General features: G+C 40.1%; 1 non-coding gene across 1 annotated transcript; it reads right to left on the bottom strand.

Moving 5' to 3' along the window:
- Positions 1–2,493: 2,493 nt before the first annotated feature.
- Positions 2,494–2,596, bottom strand: LOC117285162. The gene has a single exon (XR_004516131.1). It is a non-coding gene; the product is annotated as a U6 spliceosomal RNA (small nuclear RNA).
- Positions 2,597–9,195: the final 6,599 nt, after the last annotated feature.

Here is a 9,195-nt window from a genome sequence, read left to right as displayed (position 1 = left end):
TGAGATATGCTATGGGTATTTTGATTGAGAATGCCTTAAATCTGTAGAACAATTTTAGGAGTATGGCCATCTTCCCTACCCATGAGCAAGGGATGCCTTTCCATTTTCTAAAATCCTCTTCAATCTCCTTTGCCAGAGTATTGTAGTTTTCCATGTAAAGATCCTCTATTTCCCTTGTTAGGTTGATTTCTAAGTATTTATTTTTTTAAATGCTATTGTGAAAGTCAGGTTTTTTTTCTAATTTCTCTCTCGGTGAGTTTGTTATCTGTGTATAGGAATGCTATTGATTTTTGAGTGCTGACTTTGTATCCATCTATGGGACTGCATTTGGTTATTAAATCTAGAAGTTTTTGGTGGAGTCTTTGGGGTCTTCTATGTAGAGTATCATGTCACCTGTAAATAATGATAATGATAATGTAACTTCTTAATTTTCTATTTCTATTATTTTTATTTCTTCCTCCTGTCTAGTTGTTCCAGCTAATGTTTCCAGAACTATATTGAACAGGTGTGGTGACCATGGACATGCTTGTCTTGTTTCTGATTTTAGAGTGAGAGCTTACAGTTGTTGACTATTTAGTATAATGTTGGCTGTTGGCTTCTCCTAGATGGCTTTTATCAGATTGAGACAAGGACAATTTATTCCATGTTTTTGTATGGTTTTTATCCTGAATGGGTGTTGGACTTTGTCAAATGTGTTTGCTGCATCTATTGAGATAATCATATGATTGTTGTCCTTAGCTCTGTTGATATGATGAATTACATTTATTAATTTGTGTGTGCTGAACCATCCCTGAATCCCTAGGATGAATCCTACTTGTTATGGTGTATAACCATCCTGATGATTTGCTGCATTCTGTTTGCCATTATCTTACTGAGAATTTTTGCATCTGTGTTCATTAGGGAGTTTGGCTTGTAATTCTCTTTTTTGGGGTGGATCTTTCTCTGGTTTTGATATCTAGTAATATTTGCTTCCAGGAATGACTTTAGGAATATTGCTTCTCATTTAATTTCATTGACTGATATTTGGTTATTTATTTATATATTTTTGGTACTGGGGATCGAACTCAGGTCCTTGTGCTTGCTAGGAAGGTGGCAGAACCACTGAGCTAAATCCCTGGCTGATATTTGGTCATTTAAAACTTTGATATCTTGATTCAGCTTTGGTTATTGATATGTGTCTAGGAATTTATGCATTTGTTCTATGTTCTCCACCTTATTAGAATAAAAATTCTTCAAGTAGGTATTGATAATCTGGTTTTCTGCATGGTCTACTGTGATTTCACCCTTTTAATTTATTTTTTCCTATTAAAACCTAAGCCTTTAATGAAAAAATGAAAAAAAAACATGTTTCTGAAAATAAGGCAATTTTCTACAATCTGCTTATGAATTGAAAAAAATATACATGGGATAATTTCAATTATTTTGCATTTACTTAAGCTTGCTCTATGAGCTACTATGTGGTCTATTTTGGAGAATGTCCTATGTACAGCTGAGAAGAATGTATATTCTGTTGTGGGGTGGAACATTCTGTAGCCATCTACTATGCCCATTTTTTCACAGGTTTGGTTCAATTCTGATATATCTTTGTTGATTTTTCTGTCTAGGTGATCTGTATATTTGTCACAGTGGGGTATTGAGGTCCCCCATCACAATTGCGTTAGTGCTTATTTGATTTTTCTTGTCCACTGGTATTTGTTTTATACAGTTGGATGTGCTGGCATTTGGGATTATATGTTTATAATCACTATTTCTTCCTCTTGGAGTTTTCCCTTACAAGTAGGTAGTGACCTTCTTTGGATTTCTTGCTCAATCATGGCTTGAGTTCACTGTGTCTGTCAATAGAATAGCTACCCTGCTTTTTTCCAGAGTCCTGTCACATGAACTATTGCTTTTCATCCTTTGACTTTCAGTCTGTGAATTTCTTTTTGCATTAAATCTGTATCCTCTATGCAGCAAGTTGTTGGATCTTGTTTCATTATCCATTCTGCCAGTCTCTTTCTTTTGATTGGTGAACTGAGACCATTTACATTGATGGTTATAACTGATATGTGTTGACTTAACCTTGTCATCTTATTTTCCTGTTATTGCCTCCTTGGCTTTTCTCTCTGTTTACTTGTTTGCCTTGCCTGGTGGCTTCTTTCTATTGGTGTCCTTGGAATTGGGGTCTTCATTATCTCTTTTAAAATATCCTTCAGGATATTTGGTAGTGCTGGTTTGGTGATCATGAATTTCTTTAGGTGTTCTTTGTCATGGAAGAGTCTTATTTCTCCATTGATCCTGAAAGATAGTTTTACAGGGTATATAAATCTTGGTTGGAGGTTGCTTTCTTTTAAAACTTGAAATACTTCACTCCAAGCTCTCCTTGACTTGCGTGTTTAAGAAATCTGCTGTGCTTCTGATGGGCTTTCCTTTTTAGGGGACTTGTTTGTTTTCTCTAACAGCATTTAAGATTCTGTTCTTTTACTGAATTTCTGGGATTTTGAATATTATATGAAAAATGTGGAATGCCACATAAATTTGTGTGCCACTCTTGCACAGAGGTCATGCTAATCTCCTCTGTATAGTCCCAAGCTTAGTATATGTGCTACAGAAGCAAATGTGTGTGTTGACTTTGTGCCTTGCTACATTGTTGAATTTGGCTATTAGTTGTAGGAGTCTTCTGGTGGATTTTTTTGGGTTTTCAGAGTTTTTATCATGAATGGATGTTGAATTTTGTTGAACACTTTTTCTAGGTCTATTGAAGTGATCATGTGATTTTTGCCCTTTTTTCTGTTTATATGATGTATTACATTTATTGATTTGCATATGTTGAACCATCCTTTTATTCCTGAGATGAAGCCTGTTTTGTCATCTTGTGTGATCTTTTTGATGATTTGTCACATTCTGTTTGCTGATGCCTTGTTGAAGAGTTTTGTGTGTGTATTCATTAAGGAGATTGGCTTGTAGTTCTTTTTGGTGGGATCTTTATTTGCTTTTTGAATCAGGGTAATGGTAACTTCCAGGGATCACTTTGAGAGTGCTTCTTCCCTTTCAATTTCTTCAATAGCTTGAGAAGTATTGGTGTTAGATCTTCTCTAAGTTCTTACACTATTCAGCAGTGATCCCAATGGGATGTAGGCTTTTGTTGATTCGTAATTTTTTTCTTTTTAAAAAAATTATTGCTTCCATTTCATTGTTTGTTATTGGATTATTCGAGGTTTTTATACTTTCTTGTTTCAATTTTGGTAATTCATATGTATCTAGGAATCTCTACTTCATCTGAATTCTCCTATGTCTTGGAATATAGATTTTTGAAGTAGTTACTAAAGTGTTCTGGGTTTCAAGGATGTTGGTTGTGATTTCATCTTTTAAATTGCTAATTTCATTGATTTGTATCTTTGCTTTCCTCTTTTTTGGTAAGATTGCTTAAAGATTTGTGTTTTGTGTTTGTTCTTAAGACCATGATATGAAATAGATCAGACATACAACCTCATATTGTATGGTTTCTCTTTTATGAGAAACCGAAAGTACAGTATAAATACATTAAAACACAAAATGAAAGACAGATTAAGGAAACAGAGAGAGAGAGAGGTCATTTACAAAGCAGAGGGTGGGGGAGAAATGAAGAAATGGAGGGAGGAAGAGAAGGGGAAGAATAAGTGATGTAAGAAGAATTAGCAAGTGTTGTGTACATGTGCCAATTCCCCAGGACAAATGGAATCATTATGTACTGCAAACATGTGCTAATAAAAATATTTAGAAAAGAAAACAAACCCAAGAATCCGGAGTAAACATGGACTTTACTGGTTCTTTCATGGTTATCAGGAAAAGTGTGGTGAGAGTCTTATCTCCTGTGTTACTGCTGGGCAGGTTCCTTCCCGGCAATTCTTTCGGCGCGAAAGTTAACTCTTTACTTTGACAACTTCAGGCAGCAAAAGCAACAGGAATGTGGCAACAGAAAATTTATAGTTGAGACAGGAAAGCAAGAGGAGACTGGCCTATGTGTTGTGAGGACTTGTTTTGCTTCAGCAAAAAAGGAGCAGTTGTAGGAGGAACAGGAGGGTTTGTTTGGAGAATGGAAAAACAATTTTGCTATGGGTATGTTGTGATGTTTGCGTCTTTATAAAAACAGGCATTGATATTCAGTGCAAATTTCCACCTTTTGATAAACTGTATAACGCCTGAGGTTAGCAGCTGCCGCTTCAGGGTTTGGAAAAGAAAAGTTAGCATGGTGCTATAAATTGCATATTTCTTACCAAAGTATTTTAAAAGTGCTAAGGAACATTTAATAGCAAGTAAAGGCTGGGGGTACCCACACTGGGAGCATCTTTTTCCAAGAAAATGTCAAAAGCTAATTCGCTTAATTAAAAGTCTGAATTACAACACCTAATTTTTTTAATCGAATGGGAATATTATAATAATTAAAGACAAACAATGTTTCTGAGCAATTTAGGATTAACATTAGACTTAGAAATTCAATATTTCACAGCAGAAATAGTCTTTGTTTCTGCAGTTTAAGAATCTATGTTATATCGTTTTGGGGGGCGGGGTCTTTTCAAGCAGATTTTATAGGCTATGGCTTTTTGTGCAGAAAATGACCTGAACTCTCTTGCGATTTCTAGATAGAGGCTGTGATCCTACTTGCAGATTTCTGCCGTGTGCTGTGGGACATATTGGGGGCATTCTTATTCCAGGTCGGAGACTTTGGGGTGCTATGCAGGTTGGACTCTCTGCTGCTTATACTTTCCTTGTACTCTCACTGCATAGGATGACAGGCACCACAAATGAATATGTGGCCTGAAGCTAATTTGCTCAACTGCCAGGACTGGGAAACAATAAGCCAGGTGTGGCAAGGGGTCCACCTATCATGGTGCGGTGACTGCCAGTAGCTCTGCGGGTTCACGTTTGGAACAGGAGGTGGTGAAGGTGACCAGGATAGGGTACTGTTTGCCTCACATCCTTGCCACCGAGACACTGTGAAAATCGATGGCACTCACAGCTTTCAAGTTAGAGGCTTTTGGAAGTTCTCCTGGGTAGAAAGGTGATGATAGATGTTATGCAGGAAGAGAACTCACTGGCAAAGCTCTGGATGGCTTTTAATCCCATTTCCTCCCGGAAAGGAAGCGAGGTAAAGAGCTCTTAGTTGGATTCATGAGCTTGCTGTGTAGACAAGCACCCTCATGAAGGCAAAATGCTATGTCAATAAGTTGAAAGTGAACTTGGCTGCTGGATGTGAAACACAGCTGCAACTGTGCCACTGGCCCCGGGGAAGGTGTGGTGTCCCGCAGCATCTTGCTCTGGGTCAGTGTCCCGGGAAACCCCAAAGACTGGCTAGCCAAGCCCACAGGCGAGAGCCGGCTTCATCGGCGGTGCACGGAGACACCAGGAATAGATGGACGCAGCCTTTCTAAGCAGGGGAGCAGAAGCATGGGGAGGAGGGCGCTGGTTTCTCAGGGGGCCTTTTAGGGGTAATCTCATTAAGAAATGGAGGATGATGGCTTAAATGCCTCATAAGATGCCTTCCTCCCTTTTGACGTTTTCAGGGCCAGTAATCTGGTCTTTGTTTTATTTCGGGGCTGCCAGCCCGAGTAGTGATCGTGTTGGCACGCAGTTGAGCTGGCAGCTCCCTGGCCGTTGTCAGATGCCAGCTTAAATGGATGCGTCAGGTGGAGCCAGCATCCTCTGCTTCACACGCCAGCTCTGATTTGTGTGAAATCAGCAGGTAATTTTCTTTGTTTGGGGCGGTGATTTTTTTCCCTCCTTTTCATGATTCACAATTAATTTTCTGGCTGGAAAATCATCTTTGGAAATACTGTGTCCATTCTCCAATGGTACATAAAATAGCAGACACATGAGAAATCAGCAAAAATGCATTTCATCAAGAATTGTGTGTGTGCGCGTGCACGTGTGTGAGATACCTCTCTGGGTTCTGCTGATTTATTTCCCCAAAACTTTAGCCTAAAGGTTTTCCAGAAAGAGTTAGTGCTTCTCTTACTGTGCTCCAAAATAAGAAAGGCTGTTTAAAAACTCAAATTATGCCGTGGAAGTTTTTTTCTACAGTGCTCATTTAGAACCTAGCCCTTGTGCTGCATGGCAATGAGCATAAATACGTATAACAAACCAGGAATAATAACCTCAGATAAGAATGAGAATCCAAGGTATGGATTCGCCTTTAACAAGTTCACACTGTTCACCGGGGGTTTGACTTATTACTGTTCCTTTCTCAAGTAGCTAGTTAGCTGAAAAACCTCAAGTTATTCATCTTCTCTCCAGAAAACTTCAAACTGCAAAGCAAGCTGACTAAAAAAGTCATTCTCAAAATATATGGTCATTTGCTTGGGTGAAAGAATGGTCGTGGGTTGTTGATTGTAGAATGTGGTTTGCACTCCGTTATGCTAACATTTCATCTAATCCCTTCAAAATTAAATACATTAAATGCTCATAAAACTCTTTTACTGAGGTGCCTACCAGCCCCATGAAGGTCTCAGAGGGTTACCTATAGCTGCATTCAGGGTCCCTGTAGAGTGTAAGATTATTTTCTTAAGTTTCAAGCTTAAGTAAGCTGAAGATTTTGTTGGCTCTGGGCTGAGCTGGGGGTGGCTGTGTTAGGATTAATGGAGCCATTTTGAAAACCATCGCTAAATCATGCTAGCGTGAATCGCACATTTATAGGCACACTGGACTTTTTTATATTTGGGTGTGCAGAAGACACTGTACACTTAGTAACTTTTGTGAACTCATTTAATTCAGCAGTAATTCCTTGTTAAATATCCAACTCTGTGGGGAATCAACCTGCGATCCAAAATAAACTAACGTGGGAAGGTCACCTGTGTCTGACTAGTATGAACTCTCATGGAATGGGGGGGGCAAGATGATTAGAATTTCCACTCGACAATGGCTCACTATGAAGTAACAGCTCCCTGATGGCAAAGCTCACTTGATATAAAAGCATCTGAATTGTTTGCTGAAGACTTGAAGGAATATTTTTCTTTGAGATATTTCAAGCAACATGTCTTTGAACAAAATTTCAGAGTGCCTGCTAAATTTTTAAAAAGAGAACATATTTATGTGTATAAATTTAACACTTATTACATTTTCAAGGCGTAATCAAAATTGTTTTAATGATACCCCACTGTCAAAAAACTAACCCGACAATAAAAGCTATCAGATGGCAATGGCTTCTTCTTATAGATTCTTCTTTATGAAATCACTCCAAGACATGGATTTCTAGAAAATTCAGTTTCTGTGGCCAAAAACGCAAACAAATGTTCAAAGAACAAAATCCTCAGCTTGCCAATAGTGGTGATCACTCACAATAATGTGATATGCTGGCTGATCTCAGAAAATGTGGGACAGATTTAGTCACACAAGCAGACTCTGTCCTTTCACCAGACTGGGCTCTGGGCAGAAGTTGGACCAGGTGGGCGGGCAGGGCAGTCACACTCTCCTACCCTGGTCCATGCTGACCCTGCCTTGTGTCCAGTGAGGAAAGAGTGTGCTGCCAGTCTTACCCTGGCAGCTGCTACTCGGGCAAACTGTGAAACACATTAGCACAATCCCACATTCTGCATGCTTGTGGGACAGTTTTAGTTAGCAACTGACAGTGTTGGATGGCATGCAATTCGGAGGCCACTGGTAGTTTTACACTAAACTAGTTTGACTGAAGCAGAAAGCGCTGTTCAGCAATCTGGGTGGGGAGGCAAGAAGGGGCCGACACATTCGATTCATTTAGGCAGGGTAAGAGCAGCACAAATGAAAGGCGGAGTGGTTTCATCAGTCGGCTGCCTAGAAATGATTATTATGCCTTATGTTTTGAGCTGGAGACTCATGAATAAAACCTCATGCACTGGGGTGAAGCAGAGTGGAATTTTGCTTGAGATAAAATATTTGCTTTGATCTGTGGGATAGGAAAATATAAAGACTCCCGCTCTCCTGGGTTGGGAGATCTTCAGGAATTCGGTGGAGGAAGTGAAATGAATTTCTGTTCATTGAAGAGACTTGGAAATTGTGCAACAAAACATACAGGAAGGCCCTAGGTGGGAAAGGCCCTGCTGCTTGGAGATGTAGCAGGACAAGGTTGCAACTATCTAACACTAAAGCTACGGGGCTCCAGCACTCCTGGAGAATCTCAAAAAAATGAAGTGACAGGGTAAATGTTTTGGTCACACAGCTGCATATTCCGCAAATAATTGCTAGTATCAGTTTCAGCTTTCGCTTGGGTCTGGGGTCCATGGTGCTGTGGGCAATGCCAGTGTTTTCTTCCCATGGAACCAACCAGAAGGCACACGGAGGTTTCAGATCATTCCTCTTTTTTTGGTCGTTATTCATAAATGTTTGTTCAAAAGTTAAATTGGAAAATGTGTTAGCCACTTGGGGCCATTTGTGTGCTTTTGAGAATGAGGTAATCCAATATCTCAAATGTTGTACAATGTTGTTGATGTGGAAAAAGACGTGAAATAAATCTCCCTTTCCCTGGGACTGTCCTAGGCTGATTCAGTCATGGTCAAGTATCCACCATGTTTCCTATGTCAGGTCATTTTTGAAGGGAATGAGGCCGGTAGAGTTAATCCCTGGAATTGGTGCAAATGTGGTTTTGATGCCTGGTTCCTCGGCGTGGTCCCTCGAGGCCTCATCCCTTGGTTATCCTTCTGGCTGCGCCTTTCCGGGCCGTTTCCTGCTTTGGTCTCTACAAGGTGCCCGGATGTGTCTTCTTAGATCACCAGCCGCTGGGGGGATTTAATCTTGATGGCTCCTGTACTTGGAGGGTGAAGCTCTTTGAAGATTATTTTAGACCCAATCCCAGCTCAAGAATTCTCCCTTGCAGTCTTCCCAATAAATATGGTGCATCAAAGGTGCCTGAAGCACAGCCAGGACACAGGTGAAGGCACACCCAGGGAAGTGCTGGGTGAGTATCGGCGACAGGCTGAGCTAAGTAGAAGGAGTCAGAACACAAGCCTGAGTTGAATAGTCAGTGACAGAGATGACCAATGGGGTTCAAGTTCAGGGGGATCACGGCAGCTTCAGTTTCGGCTGCAAATCCGGGGCTACAGGTGCAATACGATACACTTGCCTTACCTTCAGCATCTCTGGCCCTGATGGCTTTGAAAGTGAGGTGAATGGAATCAGAATATTTTTAAATATCACTTTGTATTTGACACGAAGAGCTAGACTGTATCAGCCAGCTTTCCCATTGTGAGGAGACAAATCACTTCACAC

Source organism: Fukomys damarensis, unplaced genomic scaffold, assembly GCF_012274545.1.
Source record: "Fukomys damarensis isolate Sample0158 unplaced genomic scaffold, DMR_v1.0_HiC HiC_scaffold_6, whole genome shotgun sequence".
Lineage (NCBI taxonomy): Eukaryota > Metazoa > Chordata > Mammalia > Rodentia > Bathyergidae > Fukomys > Fukomys damarensis.
Note: the sequence above shows the minus strand (reverse complement) of the source record. Positions and strands in the feature narration are given on the sequence as shown.